Source organism: Pipra filicauda, unplaced genomic scaffold (assembly GCF_003945595.2).
Source record: "Pipra filicauda isolate LSUMZ 115617 unplaced genomic scaffold, ASM394559v2 scaffold157_size4220110_pilon, whole genome shotgun sequence".
Classification (NCBI taxonomy): Eukaryota; Metazoa; Chordata; class Aves; order Passeriformes; family Pipridae; genus Pipra; species Pipra filicauda.
In genome coordinates, this window is record NW_024104073.1 from 466477 (window position 1) to 488567 (window position 22091).

Genomic DNA, 22091 nt, shown 5'->3' on the forward strand with positions numbered 1-22091 from the left:
GAATAAAGCAATGGGATTAGATCTTCTCGATATTCTCAGAAACCGTAATTGCTACGCTCCATAAGCAGGGCATGACCTCATTATTTAGGATTTTGTAAAAGGAATGAGTCGCACAGGTCTACAGGCCAAATAAAACAGTGGATGTATCGTGGGAAGATATATTGTTTAGCAGGATAACATAGTTCAACAAGGTAGCATGGTGGCCAAGGAGCACATTCAGAGAACAGAGTTTCTGGGCACACTGAGAACATTGATCTACAGTGCAAGGTTCAGAAAATCCTGTGGAAAGCTAATTATTCTGTGGGATGATAATTTTATTTTGCCATCTTGAGTTCCTATTGTTTTTAGGTAGGGGGTTTTTATGCCTTGACAAGGAAAATCAAGCACACATCTGAAGCTTACAGCCATATAAGGCACATGTATGGCTCAGTAGTTGCCTCCTACTGTGTTTTTTTACCTCATGAGAGAAACTTTGATTTTTGGTTCTCTGTCATTTAAATAATTGTTTCTTATTTCAGTTTAAACACAGTAGGATTTTATAGCCCGAGGAGTAGGTTCCTGCCTCTGATTAGCTTTGAGCTGATTAAGCAGCAAAACATTGCTGGACAATGAGGGAATCCTATGAAGGTAGAAAAATTGAGAATATAAGACTCTCTTATAATTCAATAATAGCACTGGAGAGAATGATTCATTTTTTGTGGAAGACAAGCAGTCAAGTTTTTTTCTGTTTTCTTTCTGCTTCTATTATTTTATCCATTCTGTGACTACAAGCAAGTCCTCCTAACTTCTTGGTCCCTCGGTCTTCTCTTTCTGCAAAACAACAAATCAAACTGCTTTGCTGGAATGTTGGAGGAATGGGTGTAGCACTTTATAAATATGTAATGAGTTCTATTTTGTGCTAGGAGGCAGAATGAATTAATATATAAATATATAAATTCAATGTTTGCCAATGGTTTTGGAATTTTTTTTCAAGACGTGGCAATAAAAGAATAAACTTAAAAGCTACTTTGACATATCTCATTGAGTGTCAGAGGTTTGCATCAAATATTTGATTCAAGCTTCTCTATGAGTCTCTTCTTAAAGCACCACAGAGGCAAGGCACGTTGCTTAGCCCGCATATCCTTAGAAAGAAATTAGATATACATTTTTTAAACCATCTTCATTTACTTATGAGAAGAATATCTATCTGCAATACTTCATGTATAAAATGTTTTGCACCCACATAACATATGCACAGAGCATATGTTTTAATTTTAGTTCAGTACAATATTTCAAATTTAAACAAATTAGCCTAAGGCATAAAGTACTATCAACCATTTTTTCTGTTTTTTAATACAAACCAGATTGTAGAGAAGAAATTACTAATGAAAACAACAGTCATAAACCTAAGTGTATTTTACTTACTCCTATCCTCAGTAAGGACACAATATACCTGTCTTTTTTAATTTAGATTTTCATATGGTGAAAAAAAATTAATTGGTAATGACCTTATCTTGCTATTTATTCACAGATTTTTATAATAGTTGTTTTAAGGGCTTTTTGAGTTGATGGTACTATTCAAGCCTCATTATTCAGGGCTATCTGCCTTAAACTTGTTCAGTTTCCATGTTCTGTAACCAGGGAACATGGACACCACGATCTCTGAAATATTTCTAAGATAGCTGCTAATGATAACTAGGAAAAACAAGTCAGAAGGCTTAAACTTACTGTTCAGGAGTCCACAGTTTTAATCCTGTGGAATGGTATCTATTATGTATAGGGAACATGTACCCCAGTAAACCCTCTTTCTCCCACGGAAGGCTTAGCTTAGCATGGGATGCTATTTCTCCAGTTACAAATATTCTATGGCAACACCATAGTAGTTGCATTGCTAGTTATATAAAATTTTGTGATGAAGCTCTTTTAACTTCATTCAGAAGTCAGAAGTATCCTCCTGAAAGTGATCTCACTGAAGAGAAATTCAGTAGTTAATATTATTGCATGTTATTGAATACTTAGCTATTGCAAATGATTTTGTAAGTCATTTGAATAGAAATCATGAACAGACTGCTTTTTCTTTTCTGTACAGCAAATTAGGCATTGCTAAAAGCAAAAAAAAAAAAAAAGATTAAAGACCAGATTTAATGCCCATGTAAAGCAATACTTTTAAGTCTCCTACCAAAATTTATTTGGATGTTCCTTCCTCTGTCCGCAAGAACTCTTTTATCAGGCAGGGCTTCCTAGAGAGAACTCATGCCTTAAATCTGCCTATTTGACCTGTTCATATGAACCCTCCTCAGTTTGTCTTCAGTGCAGTTATCTGGGATGGCTTGAGCAGGATTGATTTAGGCCTTTGCCACTTTGACTTTGTTGTCAGGAATGGCTTATAAGCAGTTCAGCCGGGAGGCTGATGAGGATGGAGACCTCTGGTGCAAAGAGGCCATAAAGAGGAGAGAAAGGGAGGTGTGTCTGTATTGAGGGGGCATGCAAAGGGGAATGAGGGTAGGACAAGTGGAGTGAAAACTCTTCAGTTGGCTCAGCTGAAACTGGAGGAAGATGTGCCCATGGCAAAGTATCTCAGAAGGGATCGAAAGGATGCACTTGGTGGAACTTGCTTTCAGGCACTTAGCTAAAGTTGTTGCATTCAGTGCAGCACCAGGTAGCACTAACACACAGGAGGTAATGAGTAGAGTACGTGCAGCTGTAATCCCACCCTGTCTCTGGTTCCCGTGCCAAACACAGAGATGCACATGACACAGCCACAGCTAACTATCCACAGGCAGGCTCCTACACCCCTTTCACTCAGAGAACCTCTCTCTCTCCCTTTTTCTCACCCATAGAGGAGAAGGCTGAGGGACTCACCTTTTAAAATTGTCTTACAGTGAAAAACCTAAACCAAGGTCTGATTCCAGATCTCTCTCCAGCTTGAGAGAATTTAAACTCCAGTCACTCTTCTGAGGAGTTTGCAGCCCTGTATGGATAATGAAATATTTGAACTTGATGTGCCATTTTCTGGAAATTTCTCTCTCTTTCTCTATAGCAGCACCTGAGTACCACCCTGCGGAATTTGTGTTTCAGCAGTGGGTAAAGTGGGGTTCTGCAGGGAGCCCAATTTTGTCATCATGCATGTGTGCTGACAGTGTCTGCCAGACAAACTCCCTCCCAGGGACAAACTGCCTCTTTCCTGGATGGTCTTATAGCTGAGAAGACACCAAACTGCTCAGCCTTGTTTGAAGCAGGGCTGCTCTAAACAGGAGTGTGGCTTAGGCATATAAGGAACACAAAAGCCTAACGGAATTGAAGCACTCCCAGGATGAGACAGAACAGATTCAGATCCTAAATTCTGTATGAATCTTGTTTTAATTTTCCCTTTTATTCTTTTTGAGATCTGGTCCTAAAAGTCTTGCTTGGTATCATATAAAGATGTTGCAATGGGGCAAGAAGTGGAATTCTATGTCCACCTCTCAGATTACTTGACTACCTAATTTGTGTTTCAGCACAGCCACAAGTATTCATTTTTTTATAAAGAGATGCGTCAGTGCAGCAAAATAAACTTTTCACATGGACTCCCACAGACCTATTCTTGATTTATGGCATTATACAGAAGCTGAGTCAAGCTAATATTTTTCATCAGATATCAAGGGAACAAATTTTAAGTGCTCTGTTGAAGCATTTTTCTGGTTTGAATTTTATGTGAAAACCAACAGAGTCTACTTATTCCAGTGTAGATGAGAAGAAGTCTACTGCAACTATGGTAAAGCAAAAGCAGCCTGTGTTTCAAACAGTCATTTCTTAACATGTTAGTCACTTTCTCATTTCTTTTTGTTCCTTGGTTATAATTAATCTTAAAAAAAAGAATGGTTTAAAATTTAAATGAACTATAAAATCTATAAAAATATAAAATGAACTATCCAAAACCAGACACTTGACAATTACATTTATTACTGCACACTGACTGAACAAGATACTGCATTAGATACAGAAGGACAACTGACATCAAACAGGCACTCCACATAAAGTGGAACAATATGTATTGTAGAGGAAAGGCTTTGGGGCAGCATTTGATTAATGTACTTTTAATTGGACTTTCCTGCCTCATTTGTTTTATTCTCTCAATTTAGTTCAAGCTGCTCAAGTACATAAATAGGCAAAGCACCTACTATAATTAACACACTACACTGTTTGCAAATTACTATATTCCTCAGATTGTGTATAAACAAATAGGATATTGTGCAAATATTGTTGAACTGCTACAGAAATATAAACAGGCAAAGTAAGTCCATTATTCACTAAAAAACCCACCAAAAACAAAAATACAAAACCAACCTCCTCTTTGAAAGCTATTTGGGACATTCTATCTTCGTGATTTGTTTTCAGCAGCAACTGTAACTTTAGTTCTATATTTCATTAAAAATTTGTAGGATGTTCTGCCAATGCCATTTAAGCTTGAAGTTGAATGTACTAAGTTATATTCCCTGTGTGATGCTCTCTGATCAGATAAAGAATGTGTGAGACGATATTTGTGTCACCAAATTCAAGCAACAACACTGAAAAGCAAACATATGTTGAATGAAGGATGCCTACAGCATAGAAATCCAACAGAAAATGTTAAGTACTATTGCTATTTATAATGTTGAAAATATTCTAGGACTTTTAAGAATCCCATGGTGTGTGCCATAATTCTAGGATATAATTAAAAAAGAATACCTAAAGTGCACAATTGCTAATAAAACACATTAAACATTTAACAACTCAGAAAATCATGTAGGTAATTTGATTTGATACCTACGTGCTCAGAAAATGTGAATGACATCTGGGCAATAAAGCACATGGACAGAAATTCCATAGTCAAGATGTAAGTTGAGTGAACTATTTGTTGTGTGAATATTTGGCAGAAAAAGAACAGACTGAAAACTGCATATCTTCCATATTTGTTTAGTGGTCATGTAGTTTTACAGGATTTAAAAATCATTTAGTATAATATTTAATCTTTTTAGAGGTTTTGCACTTTAACTACTCTTCGGTTACCATATTAAAAAACCCAAAGAGCTCTCCTTCCTCAGTAAACCCTCTTTAATTTGCATTTTAGACTATGATGTACCCTGGGAGCACCACCTACTGATGAACATCTACATGTACAGTGTGCAGTGTCCTACAAAGCTGATGGTTCTTTTCAAATATACATTAGAAAAACATACAGCTTTTCATTTAAAACAAACATGAAAAATTAAAGACACATTCCACGAGTTACCTGTATATTATATGAGGCAAGAGGGAAAAGTATGATTCTTTTCCTCACACAAATTAGGTAAACTTTATTCAGGAGAAATCAAATATTGGATTTATTATATATTTACTACTCTTCACCTTTCCTCACTAAACTTGGCCACAAAGAAGTGTCAAATTATTATTTGCTTTTTCTTATATTGCTTTTCCATTTCACCTCACAAAATTCAATCAAATAGGCTTGACTAATTATTAAAATGAATATAGTTTCTTCATTAAATACTCACAAATGGTTTTACAAACATTATTGGAGTCTTTGTATTTTCTTTACTTTACAGTTACACAAAGCTAATAGTATCTAAGATGTTACTATTTTCTTGTTGGGAAGGAGGATTTTTTAACTTATACTCAGTTTGTGTCGCTGATATTTCTGGGGAATACGTAGGTGACTTGCAGACTGACAGGGCACTGGATGCTCGTTATTGCCCCAGAGCAAAAGGTTCTGTAATGTACACACTTAGCTAAAGAATTAATTTTATAGGGGGAGGAATTTAAATTGAATCTCCCTATCTATGTTACTGAGCAAAACAGTAGTAAAGCAAAGTAAGTGTCCATTAGGAGGTAATAGCTGGAGTATGCTCCACTACTGCTGTTCTGCACTGATTATGTAAAACAGCTGTCAGTCAGGAAATTCCTTTGGGAAAACTGCACTTCCTTCTTTCCAAATTAATTATATTAAATGTGGTGAATTACGTTAAGGAATGGGAGCATGGAGGAATGGTTGTAGAAAGTTTACTTCCGTGCTACCAAAAAGTTTCAATCATCTGTTTGCATAGAGGTGCACAGTGTAACCAAATTTTTCATATTAGTTTCTTCTCCAGATGGGATAAATATCGAAGAGACTTGGAGGTTTTATTTTAAACGTATGCACTGTTGCTTTATTTTGAAGAAAAAATCCCCACCTGCTCCCTTCTCATGAGCTGTGGAATGATATATATCTCTGACTAACTGCCTGTAATATGCGTTCAAAACACATATCAGCACTGATGTTCCTCTTATTTGTATTTATAACTTCTTCAGACTCAAAGTCTTTCAGGAGCATTGCCTCCCTACATCTAAGACACATGCTTCTCACTGGTCCAACATCCTTTAAACTGAGGACAACAAATTGATACAACTGTTTCCAAAATATTTTAAAATCTAAATGCTGCTGTGGGGCTCTGTTATCTCTACATATAGCTATCTCCTTCAGGGAAAAAAACCCAACTTCTTTTAGTATTCTCTGTCCTGTTCAGTTCCATGTCTTGTGTCCAAGGACACAAGGAAGATGTTATAGGCTAGTTTTACTTGTGTCTACAAAATTTTAAAAATAGATTGTGAAAGCCTTCTAAAAATTGCCTCATTCTGACTGCTTAGATCTGGGTTTTTTTCAGTGTACATGTTTGTTTTGAATTCAGATTGCCATAGCTATTTTCTATTACCAGTAATCACTTTTATCACTAAACCTTCTCAATACTTTACTAGCTGCTTCACTTTCTGGTACAAGTAGCTCAATAAGCTGAATAACTCTGATTGTATATTTTTTTTAATTTAGCCATTACTTTTCTGATCCCTGAATGGCAAGAGGCTGGATCTAAAGATGTAATTGAAATGTATGTCACTCTAGTTAATTAACAATGTAATTGTAGCGTATTTACGTGGAAGGTGAATTAACTCGGTGAAGTTTGAGGCCAAAATGATTAGAATTTCACGATTTTTATCACTATATGTTAAGGTCTGCCATTCTACCAGTCAGTCATTCCAAGCTATGGATTTCCTAAAGTTACGGACTTAATCTTATGACTTTTTCTTTTGAGGCTGATGAATATTCAGGAGCAAGAAATGGAATCAAATATTTCAAATATCCTCTCCATACCTTTGGAACTGTCTGAAATCAAATTCTTTCTGCTAAGAGTTTTTAAAGTGTTCTAACACTAACAGTTTTCTTGACAGCCCCAAGCAAGCTCTGTAAATATTCCCTTGTGAGAGATCTCCAGTTTCTCCGCACACAGGTCGCACTCTGCACAGGCAAGTATTACTACTGTGTTCAGTGTAATTATCCAATGTTTATAAAAATCAGAAGTAGTAGAGAGAGTGGATGAAAATCCACCTCCACTGAAGATGATGTATTGACTTCAGCAAGAGAGGACTTCACTTAAGAAATACATTTTTTTTTACTGTATGGTCTATGCATCTGCAATATACCTGAGGAAAAGCAACACTCTAACCATAGAGCTAACTTATGTCATCAAAAATATTCCAAAAAATTGCTGTTTCAGTTAGTGAATTATAAGAACTATACCCAGCTGTTAAAATTGCTTATGATGCACCACGACCAAACTCACAAAGCATCTGTGATGAGAGATCACTCATTTCCTGGCATTTATCAAGATGTAGCCAATTAGAACAATAAATAGTATCACGCATATTTTCATGTTGTACCAGCAATTCATCTTTTACAATACATAGCTTTGTTTTGCTGAATTTTGTGATACATTTGTTTTGCAATACATTTGTTTTGCTGAATTTTGTCTAAATGCTCTTTCGGCTTCTCAATTCAAAACTCCTTCAATGCATTTCTAAAAATGATCTAATTTACCTGTTTCTGCTGCTGAACTGAAACCCTTGAAAATAATTTGCAGCATATTAGTCTTCTGTAACACATTATCTTTGTCCTTCATGTCATATGGTGGGTGCTTGTGGTACAAAATATATTAATTTCAATATTGTAAGCTCTTTTGGTCTGAAGGATCACAGACAGCTCCAGAGAACACAGACAAGCATTTTAACAAGTATTGTTATTTTATCTTGACTAGAAAGAAATCTTAATCAACTTCAGTGCCAGACACCAATCACACTCAAAAGGATTTGTGGTCTCCAAGTATGTCTAAAGTTCTGGTTATCAAGCGAGATCAGTTTTATTCAATTTTAGCTCTCTAATAAAAGGAAGGGGCTTAGTCTGTAGCAGTTCCTAGATTTCATCTTCTCTCAGTGAAGAGAAACAGGCTCTTCCAGAACATGATTCATCCTGTCTGTCCTAGAAACTTGTGCTGGGTCTGTGCAGAAAGTGTCCAGCATGCTAAGGCTGCTAAGGGTAGAAGAGATATACCATAGAAAGAGTGAGCAGATGAAAGCACATAAAAGAAAAGCTATTTCTACAGAGGCAAAATTAAGAAATCAAGGGAGACTACACAGTGCAGCAATGCTGCTTGAGCTTTCTCACCAGCTTGCACCATGTGTTACAACTGGCCACAATCAGACTTCACAGTTACATCTTTGCAACACTGATCTACGATTTCTTTTCAGAACCACTGCCCAACAGGACAGATTCCCCCATTCTCAAGCATTAACTACACTTTTGTTGTCCCACAGATATACAGTTTCTCTCAGTCTGTCCTGAAGCACATGTTCAGCACACTTTAAGAGCAATCAACTCTGCTGTCTTATTCTTTGTTACTTATTGCTTTCACACCTCCTTATTAGAATCAGAATTTTGTTGTAAGTCTGGGCCCTAGATGAACCCTGTGGAACCAGTAAGAACCACCAGCCCCTGGTGATTCCAAATTTATGACTGCATTTGGACACTGTGAGTGAAACAGTTTATCCTGCTCTTACTACGTATCATGTACATATTCAGTACACTTTATATGTGTGTATTTTTTTTGTTGTGACATACCAGGTCATTCTTTTTTTTCTATTACCTGTATAGATTAAACACAAAATCTCATTAAAAAAAAAAGAAAAAGAAGAAACAACATAGTATGATTAAATCTATTTTCAGTAAACCTCTGTTAGCTAGTATTAATTATAGTCCTCTCTTTTAATTCTTGACTAATCAAGTCCTGTATCAGTCATTCCATTAATTTTTCCAGATTGATATCAGGCTGTCAGAACTATAATTAGCTGGGTCATACTGTTTGGCTTTGGTGTAAAAACTGGTCACAGTCTTCTAAAGTTGTTATAACTAGATTATGCTCATTCTCTTCAATTGAAAAAAAAATCATTAGCTATGTGATTATTGCTGCAAATCAGAATTTCTTCAAAGCAGTCTTACAAAGCAGAGCGGTATAGTATTAAAGTATCACATTTACTCTCAATTTTCTTGCAGCCAAGGGAAGCAATCAGGAAGGATGTTCTCCATGCTTAGACTGACAAGGACTTGGCTCTAGCTTCCCTTCACAGCCTTTCTGAACATAATCACTTATAGCTCTTTGTGAAGCTGTTAAGGCAACCTCATCAAGTGCAACGACTTGTCTCCTCAGCCTAATGAGAGTGGGACTAGTCTCCACAGTCACATTTCCAAACTGCAATCCAGATCTTGCCACAGCTATGCTTGGCTGACAAGCAGAAATCAGAAGTTAGTTCAGACTCCTGGTCTTGAGTGGACAATGCTTACAATAACAGAATCGTTAAACCATTTAGGTTGGATAAGACCTCTAGGATCATCAAGTCCAGCTGTTAACCCAGCATTGCCAAGTCCACTACTAAATCATGTCCCCAAATGTCTTTTAAGTACCTCCAGGGATGGTGACTCCACTACTCCCCTGGGCAGCCTCTTCCAATACCTGACCACTTGTGGTTTAGGAATGGTACTCCCCAGTTTAGTACTCCCACTGAGACTCTCCAAACCATGTGCCACTCGCTTGGTCCCCCTTCCTCCCCGCCCTGCAGTGGGAGGGGAAGAACTGGAGGAGAGGAGAATTGGAGGAACAAAAGGTAAAGATCATGAACTGAGATAAGAACAATTTACTGGGAACAGAAATGAGATAAGGAAATATACAGTAACAGCCGCAATATCAATAAAAGAGCGTACAAGAAATGAACAATTCACATGTGAGTTCTCACCCCCGACAACACCCAACTGCTCCCTTCGCCACACTACCTGACCCAAAAGGGACCCCTTCCCCTGTCCCCAGGAAATTATGGGAGGTGGTATAGAATAACCTCTGGGTCCCAGCCATGCCCTCTCCTGGCTACTGAAAAAATTAACCCTGTTCTGGCTGTAACCAGGACACCACTCTTCCAGGGTAAACAACCCCAACCCCCTCAGCTGTTCCTCATAAAACTTGTGCTCCAGACCTTTCACCAGCTTCATTGCCCTTCTTGTAGTGAGGGGCCCAGAACTGGACACAGGACTCAAGGCATGGCCTCACCAGTGCTGAGTAAAAGGGGAGGATTACTTCTCTGCTGGCCACACTATTTGTGATACAAGCCAGGATGCCACTGGCTGTCCTGGCCAGCTGGGAACACTCTCGCCTTGTGTTCATGAGGCTGTTGAACTGCACCCCCAGGTTCTTTTCTGCTGGGCAGCTTTCCAGCCACTCTTTCCCCAGCTGTAGTGCTGCATGGGGTTGTTGTGATCCAAGTGCAGGACCCAGTACTTCACCTTGTTGAATCTCAGCAATATGGTATGGGATGTATTCTGAAAACTGTATCTCACATAAGTGCTTTACAAATGTGGGAAATTTCAGATTCCTCTATTTCTACTGTCCTAGGTACATAAGAAATGGATCAGACCAGTGGTCCACCTAACCCTCTACTCCATCGCTGAGCGCAGCAGTGGGAGAGCGCACAGGAGCCTTGCCACCTCCCGAGTTCATTCCCTCACACATCAACATAACCCACACTCTTTGTATTACAGGGCACATCCCTGCTCCTTTTCTTTAGTATCTGAATCATGGAATCATAGATTCACAGAATCTTAATAACATCATCTGGCTGTCAGACTACTGGCCATGAATTTGTCTAGCCTCACTTGAAGCTGCTGATACCATCTGCCCCATAGTTCCCTGTGGCAACAGAAGTTCACTGCCTACTGTGTAAAGATGTACTTTCTCAAATGTGCTTTAAGATGCTCTATCCCTCATTTCAGTGAATTTCCCTATTCCGTTATTGCAGGTTTTGGTGATTAGCAGTTCAGTTTAACTAACATTTACATGACTTTTTAAATTACCCTTAGTTCCAGACTGAAGAGTTCTGTATTTTCACAGTATGTTTAGCCTCTGGAAAGGGAAGAATGGGAGGTTTTAAGCCTGTCACCTTTTATTTTGTCCCACTTCCCACTCCAGCATGGTCATCCTTTCCTCTCATTCTAAGTGTAATGGAAAAACAGATAGCACCGATGCAACTACGGGGGAGTGGGAGGCAGGGGTTGATAAAGAAGTTTGACTTTGCCTCTGGTTGTGGGACAGCCCACAACCTTGTTATATGCAAGAGCCTTGCTGTTGACAAGGCTCTTGCATGTATACCAAGCTCTGTAACTAATCTCTGCAAACAACCATCCCCATAGGACTGTTATTCTCATAGGGTTTGTGAAAAGGCAGTTCATTAAACCCAGAATGCTGACAAATGTATCAATGAGAGGCTCATTGATCTTTCTGCATCCACACTGACTGCTGGGGCTGGAAGCTGCTCATGATGGTGCTGGTGTAAAGCAGCTTCTTCAAGGGTGACAAGTGAGACTCCTCAGCAATAGATCACCTTTTGAAAGTCCATCATTTGAAGATGGATGTGCCTCTTTGTCTTTACAAATTTTTTAAACTGCTAGTGCTTAACACTGTCTAACATGTGCCTCTTAATATATATTTGGCCAATTTTCCGCTTGCCAGTCTGGAAAATCAGCACACAATCATCTTTCAATATTGGGTTTTGTACACAGCTAATGTTAATGGAAAATAGGGGACTGTTAACAAAGACAAAGAGCATAAGCTGACATTATTTCCTTCAAGCTTCATTCAGCAGGAATGCCCTGTCAAGTGGAGCACATTATTCCCAAAAGCATTTTGAAAATGGGTGGGTGAACATCCTCTATCATTCTGTAATACTTGTTAAATATCAACAATTTTGTTGGGAGGGATGTAGACATGGAGGGTGTAGCTAGAGAATTGACACTCCCAAGCAAAGGGTAATACAACAATAATGTTTCGGTTAGCTCTTTGTAAAATAAATAAATAACAGTTTAAGTGGGTGAAAAGCTAGACAGAGCCTGGCCTAAGTTTACAGCTGAAATGTATGCACATGGAAAACAGAGGACAGAGTCCTCTGCAAGCAAAATTATCTGCCTGTATTTGCCATTGGATCTGCAGTACATAATTTACAGAAGCAAGTGTCTTACAAATGTTTCCTTAATGGTTTCCTTAATTATTCTAATTAATGAGTGCCTGGTAGGTTGCTTCAGCCATTGGAGAACTCAAGTGATGTGTTTCTACTCCTACCTTGTCTTCAGAAATTCCGTAAGACAAGAAATCAAGAATAAAATACAGTGATGAGGAAGAAGCCAGTGACTAGAACTTGAAGGAAAATAATAAATACAAGAATTACCATGATTCAAAATGTAGGTACAGTGCTGGAAAAAGGCACCACTCCCAAGAACAGAGGGGAAAATAGTTTACTGTCTTACTGCCTGGCATGACTAGTTGTGTTGTGGATGTCTTCCTTTTTTTGCTGGTCATAGTGACAAGAGAACAAAGACTTGACCCTTTTCATTCTTTATATATTAAGCTATAACCTCACATTTTGAAAACAGTAGAGAATAACGTATTACTTGGCAATCTAATATCAAATTATGAGCAAATTCATTCAGGAATAAACTAAAGTCCTACTGAACCCAAATTGCTGCTTAACTGAATGAGCTATGAAAATATAATTATGTTTTGGGAGTTCATCTTGTCTTTCTGAATAACTCTAAATATAGATTTCACAAATCAGTTCATAAATTGTTTTGCTTTTCTTCTTTTTTTGAACTTTCCTAAGTCAAGTAATGCATCAGTACCTGAGAGTATGCACACTATAGCAGTGCTATAACACTAGAGATGCAAGTTCATGTTTCTTTTCTTAATGTTATTCTAGAAAAAGTACTCCAGTATGTTATAGAATACTAGGGCACCATTGCTTTGCCATGAAATTTGGTTGTCTGAATCAACTAGGTGACATCAAGGATTTGCAGCTAAATGCAAATCAATACAAAGGTGGAAGATAATAGCACAAGAAGTGGTTTGTTAGAGGGAGAAGTTTGGGTCACAGGTTTTCAAATACTGAGGTTCTGTTGTGTAATTAATCTTCCTCTTCCCAGTGCAGAGCACGTATTTGCTTTAAAATAATACTATCCATTTTTTCTCTAGGTAGAAAAGTATTCATGGTGGGAGTCAAAAGAAGCTAATGAGGTAGTTAAATGATATATATTCAAAACAATCCAACAGTATTCTTTTTTCTTGAAAAGAAAGAGAAATGCTTTTTTTCCTACAGAAAATGTCTGAGTTCCTAAAAATCATAGAACCTAACTGTACAATGTGATCTGTATTAACAGTTTTATATGAATGAAAAATGCTCCTGAAATTCATGCTGCTAACAAGGGTCCTTTATGCTAATCACCTTAGAGAACCTGCCCACCAAGGTTAATTTCCAGTTGATCAGCTTAGGCATGAAAAAGAAACATGATTATATCTGCCAAAAATATTAGAAGCACCAATGCTGTTAGTTCAAAAGGAAATTATTTGTAAACAAAAGCAGAGTATGATCTGATCACTAATATCAAGAGAACACAGTAAGCATAGCTGCAATTTTAGAGCAGGCAGAAGCTTTCTACAGCTCCCTAGCTGAATTATTTTCCTTTTAATGTCAAACCAAATGTGCTGCTAGAGGATCTTCAACACAATAACACAGAGCATTGCATTAAGGCTTTCCTTAGCAAAGGTTGAGCTTCTCAAAAAAGGAGGATAGCAATAGCCAAGAGCTAGAAATTCATCCCAGTGAACTCTTTCTGTCTGTATCTCTCCACTTCAGAAAGAGATTTTGAATTTTAATCACTAGGTCTCAATTTCACATACTTTTTTTCCGAAGTATAGAATTAATGCAGGAAATGCAGTATCTTCTTCCTCACAATCTGCCTAATGATGGTCTGCACATGGCTCATTCTGGACCCCAGGTATAATACATGGTCTTAGAGACCCGTGTCAGCCTCATTTATCTCTTTTCCTTTCATAATTACCAGTGAAAAAATGAAGTGATCCTAGGAGTAAACAGAATAAAGCACTTCATTTCTGCAAGAGGATAGAAGGAAATATTACAATCTTTTCTCCTCTTCTCAGGCTTATGGGTACAGCACTGCTAAAGATAAAGGCTTCCTGTAAGGCATCAGCTTCTAGGAGTGTACTGAGACATTGCAGTTCTCCTTTTTTTTTTTTTCCTTTTTGGCGATGTACATTTCCTACAAGCCATAAATATTTTTTTAAATTTATCTCTGAATGCCACAGATTAGGGAACTTTTACATGTATTTGGTTAGAATTAATTCTTGATTCAAGTAACGATTTCACAAATGTTCCCTAAATCTTCAGACCTCTCCTGTCCACACTGATGAGGTCACTGCAGACAGAAACTGATTAAGATAGCACTAGACAATTCTCTCCTAGCCAAAAATGCTAAAACTGATTCTACAAAAATCAAAACAGAGGACAGAAAGAGACATACTGTATCTTCAAGTTCAACATGGAGCACACGATATATGAGGACAGGTTGAGATATGTGGGTCTGTTAAGCCAGAAAAAAAGTCTTAGGGGATTACTAGGGGCTTATAAAGAAGACAGTCTTCTTCACAGTCAGAAATAAAGATGAGAAGCAAGAGGCACAAATAGCTACAAAGAAAATCTGACTGGATAAAAAGAGAAAAAAACACAATCTACAGGAGAATGGTCAAGTGCCAGACCAGGTTGCCCAGAGTGGCTGTGGAATCTCATTTCCTGGAGATACTTTCACTTCAAGTGGACAAAAACCTGATCAACCCAATCTGACTTTGAATTTAGTCTGCCTGTTTGAGAAGGAGATTGAACTGAGCGACCTCCAAAGATCCCTTCTAACCTGAATTATGCTACAGTTTTTCTCATTTTGCTAAGCTACCCAAGCCAAACTTTTTTGTCTCCTCTCATAAAAAAGAACCTCAAACTCATTTTCATCCAAAATGGCAGATAATATCATTTTCCTGTGTCAGTCAAGAATTTATAATAAGTGGGGTGTATTAAACTCAAGTAAATGTTTGTAAGTAGTACATTATCTTATTTACAGGTTGATATAAAATAGAAGCTCAGTAGATGGAGACACTTCACACTGAAATGTATGCAACAGAGTCCCAACAAAGGAAGATATTTTACTCCACGCAAAGTCAAAGTCAACCAAGTACGGATGACACCTGATCTGGCAGTGTGACATTTCCTTCCTTGAAAAGGTGAGTCTATTCCTAAATCAGCAGGAGGAAAACTATCTCTCATATAACTAAGTAATTTTTGGGCAGGATGTCTGAATCTGAACGAATTCCCTGGAAACCTCTAAGGAAACAGTATTGGCCACAGGAGTTAGGACGGTGTACTAGTAGGTGGTTTACACTGTGGGATACAACAGGTTAGAAGGGCAGACAAAGAGATAGAATCAGTGAAGAGAGGGGTACATCTATGCTGGTGAAAAAAGGGAGGACTGGGACCAATGCTTGACCTTGAGGACAGATAGGACGGATTAACAGAAGTCCCCATTGCTTTGGTCCAGTCCCTTCATGAGAAATCAGTCATGTACACCTACAGACTGCTTGGCATTGAGTCTCTTCTGTATCTTACATATTGCCCACAAGATCCTATGACATAATTATTATCTTGTGTCTTTTTTTTTTTTTTTTTAGTCACAGAGTCTCTGAAATAACTTCAGGACTACGTGGCAGCCTATCACTGTCATACCATTGGAGTATGAAACTGCAGGGTTTGTATTGTGTTCTCTGGGAAGCAAAAGGGTACAAAGCCTATTAGAAGACTTTGCTGGGAGTTAGAATCATAGAATCATAGAATCGATTGGGTTGGAAAAGACCTCCGAGATCATCGAGTGTAGAGAAGCAAGATTCAGGATGGGAACAGTTCCAGGCATGGAGAAAAGCATACAGCAATTGGCAGGACTTTCATATGGACTTTACTGTTATTATGTGGTTTCACTGTATTCATGCTACACAGTGCACAACTGCACATGCCCAGGCTTCCTCCTCCCCCTTTTGCCTGTGCCCTGTTCTGATTTGCTCCCCCATTTGTCTGTCTGATAGCCCACCCGATGTTCTACCCCTTTTCCCTGGCGGGACGTTTAAGAATCGGGCTCACGCTGAATAAACAAGTCTGCTTGCACCCTTCCTCGTGTCCTGTCCCCTCTTCTCTTTCGGACCGCAACAATCAAGTCCAACTCTTGGTCCAAATCCAGTCCATTTACTAGATCATGGCACTCAGTGCCACGTCCAATCTGCGTTTAAAAATCTCCAGGGATGGTGAATCCACCACCTCTCTGGGCAGCCTGATTACTCTCTCTGTAAAGAATTTTCTCCTGATATCCAAGAATTTTCTCCTGATATCCAGTTGAACCTGATAGTCTCTTTCTAACTGACTGCTAGATTAGATTTCTGGATTGAACTACTCCCAAAACTGCGTCTGGGTTTTCATCTTGCAGAGAATAAGATAGAGTGGTCAAATGCAGAGCCAGGGGGAAGCTGACAAACAATTACATATCCATGCAGGCACTTCCCTATCATGCCAGAGTTGCTTAGTTTCCTCAAAATTTTTAATAGGACTACCATGGGGTCTGGTGTTAAAACTCACTTCCTGGCCCTGTGTGTTTACCAGAGTACAGGTATGTCTACAAGACCTAGTGTGTCTACAAAACAGATTGTAGAGATTTTTTTCTTATATCGGTACCAGAATCTTAGCCAGTTTTTCTTTGTTTCTATAAACCTTTACAACTGTGCTTTACATTTGGAATTAGTAATTTATCTCTTTTGACTTAAGTACCACAGTAACTAGCTAAAAGACAGTGGTCCCACACCTCTCTTATTTAGCAAGGTATTCCCTTAGATTGGTAAAGAGGCAACAAATCGTTTACTTGGTATTTTAGCAACTGTCCCACTTTCCTAAGATAGCCAAAGGAAAAATGACTGTATCCCCATGGTAGCTGCAAGAGCTGCTTTGAGACTTTGCATCACAAAGATTAGGAAAGCAACTAGTGTGTTCCAGTCACTGTCTAGATTGTAGCAAGGTAATAGATGCTGATCCTGAATGTCCACAGGTATCTTGTGTCCATGCTTGTGTCTGCAGGCATGCTTCCAGATGACCTCCAGTTCCACTGATGCACAGCATCCACACAGTCCAAAACAAAACCTCCTCAAGCACAGAGTGCTCGTGTACACACTGCACAGTACCTGAGTTGGGTCTCCTTGAGGACAGCACGGTGACACTGTGAGTCTAAAACATCAGCAGCAGCACAACTCTGCGTGTGTGTACACGTGTGTGTGTGTGGTGGGATGAGGTTTCAGTTTGAAGGGTATGTAAGGATTATGCTGAACAGACCCCACCAGAGCACTGATTTTATAGCATGATTGTGAAAGACATTGATTATTCTGGGCCTTGGATTCAGCTCAGTGGACTTTAAGGGTGTCTTGAACCTCCTAGGCTAGTGTTGGAGGAAAGTGAAGGCTCGCGAAAGCAAAACCTGGCAACTAGAAGCCATGTCTGCCTGCAGGGAATGACCCCTGCAGGGAATGACTGCCAGAACTACACCAAAGAATGGTTGTCCATCCAAAATGTCCAGGCAGAGCTTTGCTGTATGGTACAGACACTTCCTGGAATCACATTTGCCTCTTTCATGGTAATATCATTTATGCACCACATAGTTCTGTGGTCATCTGATGAACACCCATGTAATAGCAGACATTCCTGTACTTTGTCTTGTATTTGTCTATTGCTTTGTACTTGAAATTGTTAAATGTGATTCCATCTTCTAACTTTTCTCCAATTCTCTTTTATATCCTGTGATTCTATTTTATATTGTCAATATTCAAATCATTTTCTATGTTAATGTTGCCTCTCAATTTTGCATCATGATCAGATTTCATTAGGATATGCACATTTTCGCATGACAATATATACTACATGAAAATATTAAATTAGAGATTGAGATAGACCAAAACTGTTCCTGGGGGAAATTTGCTGCATACTTCCCTCCAGTATTAGGACTATTTTCAGCACAAATTCCCGTCATCTATGTTCTAACTATCCTCTTTTCAGTTCTTATATACAACCCCCTCTTCATAAACTGATGATTCTCTGTGTGGAATAGAAAGGGACTAAGCAACATCCATGTGGATTAAAGCTATGGCTTTGCAAGGGAAAGATAACAAAAGAAAATATTTTTGTCTTTAAAAAAATCATGTTGTTACGATATAATCTATTTCCAGTGAACACAAAACGCATTTTGTCCTATTTATCCAAGACATACTGGCAAAAAAGCAAGTAAGGTCAGCTTTGCTATGTAAGACCTGCCTTCTTCTTTTCTGGTTCTTGTTTTGTTTATATGGGTATATTTAAAATCTACTATTTTAATTGCCTGTACAAGATCTAATTCATCTTATCTTTCAGCAATTTTAAATTTAGTCTACTCTTTTTGCCCTCCAGGAAAATCTTTGGTCTCTTTCTGTATTTCACTAAGGGTGTCTATTTATTTCTGATATACTTTTGATGTTGTTAATTGTCCACCTTGATTCTGAGCCCTTTCATGACAGCTTTTGGATTAAAAATCCATACTATTTCTTGCACTTTTGACTTCAGAACAATCCAGTTCAAGCATTCCCTTCCCTAAGCACTTCAGTCCAGCCTGCCTCACTATATAGTTTTCTCAGCTTGTCAAAATTTGCTCGTTTAAAATCCTCACTGTATGTACAGATCACTCTTGTTAATCCTTCTGTTTCATCACCAGTGTTTGCCAGACAACAAGAAGCTCCTTGGTGAATTCTCTTAGTCTCAAATACTGTGAGCTCTGTTGGTTTTGGCTATGGTTTACATGACCAGATGAATGAGTGTGAATGAAGTTGTTTTACCTAAGGCACCTCACTTGCATTTGTTTGCAGAGAAGATGAATGTAGTGCCCCTGGCTTTCCTGTCCTACCTGCATGTATAGACATTTGACTGTTTTAAAATATATGGTCCTGTGGAGGGAGTCATATAAATGTCTCTGTCTAAGATAGTCACTGCAGGTTGCCCCTAGAGTCCCTGAAGAGAAGCAGACATTTTAAGGCTGCAAATCAGAAATTAATATTTATGGTCCTTCCAGTGACTAGTTTTGCATGGGGAGACCAGACAGTTATCTCAGAAGTAGCCATCTACACTGCAGATGACTACTGTTAAAAGGAGATGAATCAAACTCCTGCAGTGCTTTAACCAGTTGCTTCTGAAACAAACTATTGCACCCATTTTAGTGCTAATGAGGCTTTGGAGTCTCTCTGCTGCCCATTAACACTTCTGGAGACAGGACACTGGTTACTGGGGCCTTTGATATAATAAAGGGTGGCACGTTCTTATTGCTGATATTCTTCAAGATAATTATGTCACTTAAATTTTACTTCACTGATAATTAACAGTAGTGAGATTCTCTTGCTGGATAATAATTAGTATTATACCTCAATACTCCTGTATGTATTAAGCACAAAAGACAATGCTTGCTCAAAATGAGGTGCTGGTCTGAATATCTGGCTTAAATTATATATTAGATTTTGTACAGAATATGATAGTTTCTGGGGACCTCTATATTACGTAGTGCATACAAGCTGGTGTATGTTCATACAAGGTTATCTACTAAAGATAATTACTCAGTTGTCACAAACTGCAAAAATTCTGTTCTAATAAACCTACACATAATTGCCTAAAACTTTATGGTTTGCTTAAATTTGCATGGCCACAAAAAAAGGACACAATTGCTTTCTTCACACTGAATCATCCTGATTAGTCTTGCTTTCTTATATTTTTAGTTAAGTAGTCAATAAAGATTAGAAATTTAATATGTCTTCCTTCAAGCCAGGAATGGCTTTCCCTCTGATCGTCCAAACAAAAATTTACTACTGGAAATATTATTCTAACAGTAAATAATGCAATTAAGCATTTGCTTTCATTTGGTTATTTAATCTTTAGGTCCAACAGACCTTTTCTCTAAATGTATGTCTTGATTTGTTATTAATCAGATGTGTAAAGTAATAAATGATTTCTGAGGAAATATGTCAATTTTTACTGTAAGTCTAAGGAGAGCAGAGAAAACTGCACCCACTATTATATAGTAATGACATACCTTGACATCTGGACCACTTTATGATATTATTATATCTTCAGGCTGACATATAAAAGAACAGTAATACCAATATTAAGCAGTATAAAAGTACCGAGTGCTACTGACATTTTGACATAAGAAAGCTTAAGGTGATGTACAGATACTCAGTGCCAAAAATTACCTGACTTCTACAAGCTCAGCTGAAGCAAAGTCTGGTGAGGTGGAGGTGAATTTCCCCAGCAAGTGGTGTGCGGTGATGGAAGGAAACAGTAACCACCTCCATTTCAGGAACAGGAATTTCCGCAGCAGGATAGTTGCTCACGGACTATTGAGTTGTACAGTCATGACATTTTTCAGGTAATCACTTTTCATCAGCTTAAGCCCTTCTTATCCTTGTGAATATTTCAGCAATATTCACGACAGTACTCAGGGTGTAATATTTGCAGAGGTATTTTAAAATATGTATTTTTTTTATCAGAACTGTGTCTGGGTTTTTCCACAATATTATAAGCTGACTATTCTCTGGTTTTCACTTGCGTTGGGTAACTCTACTCATCCTTTCTGATTATTAATTGGACATAAAACTTTCAAAACAGTTGGGTAGGAAAAAATGGATAGCAAGTACTATGTGTGAAAAAACAGATTTCTTTTTTATAAACACACAGCTACATCCATGAGGAATACTCTCATGATTGTGATGAGCATTTAAAAACCCATTAGTTCAAAAAGACAGTTGGAGTACAAGTGTAATTGTACAAGGTAGTTCATTGGAATTCGAAGTTCATGAAGGCCCTTTCTGTAGCTTTTGGGTGTAAAACTAGCACAAACTTGAACATTCCATGGGATGGAAGCAGTCAAAACAGATTAGATTTTATATTTGGTTATATCAAAAAAGACTCTAGCTTAAAATCACCTGGCATTAACAAACAAAACTCAGAGCTATTTAACATAAATGTGCAGCAGTTCTATTACAGACGTTACATGGTATTTGTCAGTAAATGATCTTTGAAGATTAGAAGCTAGGGAACTTCACAATCAGATGCATTAAATTCAGCTGTCAAGTAATACAGTGAGTCACAAGAACTTAGAACAAATTTAGGAGGAAAAACCCAAGTAATTTCAGTTCAGTATGTGTGTTAGAAAGAGCAAACTTCTGCCCATTGTGGCTATGGTCTCAAATACTAATCTGGAAAACAAGTGAAAGTACTTTACAAAGCTCCTGGTTAAGAACATAGAAGGCTGAGAGGAAGTAAAAATAAAATATTCTATTATTTTTTTCCCCTCTTTATTTGTTTTTTCTCTGGCTTAAAATATAGCAGAAATGTCCCCAGGCTTTGAGCATCCTGTGAATTATCTTGAAATTTAACTAAACCAGACAGTACAATCAGTTCATGCTGTACTACCAGGTAGCTCTATGTATACTCCCCTGTTCATCTGTCTGCATGTTATTTATCCAGCCACTCTTCAAAGGGAAGCTAACAAAAACAGGTGCTGGACAGGGGGCAGGAGGCAGCATCCCAGACTCTATTTCATAGAGAATATACTCCTGACCCACCACTTTCAACTTAGTTGCACTCGAGCTAACAACAGCATGTCTCCAGATTGCAACCTAGGCTCTCTTAGGTATTGCACATAGAGATATCCTAAGACATACTTGGCTCGTGCTACTTTAAATTTATCTCACTATGCCAGTTCAGGAGAGCTTTACTGAAGCAGATTCACATGGATTTACCCCTAGCTGCTT

The 22091-nt window shown here is 38.1% G+C and overlaps 1 long non-coding RNA gene across 1 annotated transcript in view; it reads left to right on the top strand.

Annotated features, from left to right (window-relative positions):
* LOC120322813 overlaps nucleotides 1–16118 on the top strand; it is a 34474-nt gene extending 18356 nt beyond the window's left edge. The window contains exons 2-3 of the long non-coding RNA XR_005562739.1: nucleotides 15302–15461; nucleotides 15906–16118. This is a non-coding gene — a long non-coding RNA (uncharacterized LOC120322813). The remainder of the gene's footprint in view (nucleotides 1–15301; nucleotides 15462–15905) is intronic.
* Nucleotides 16119–22091: the final 5973 nt, after the last annotated feature.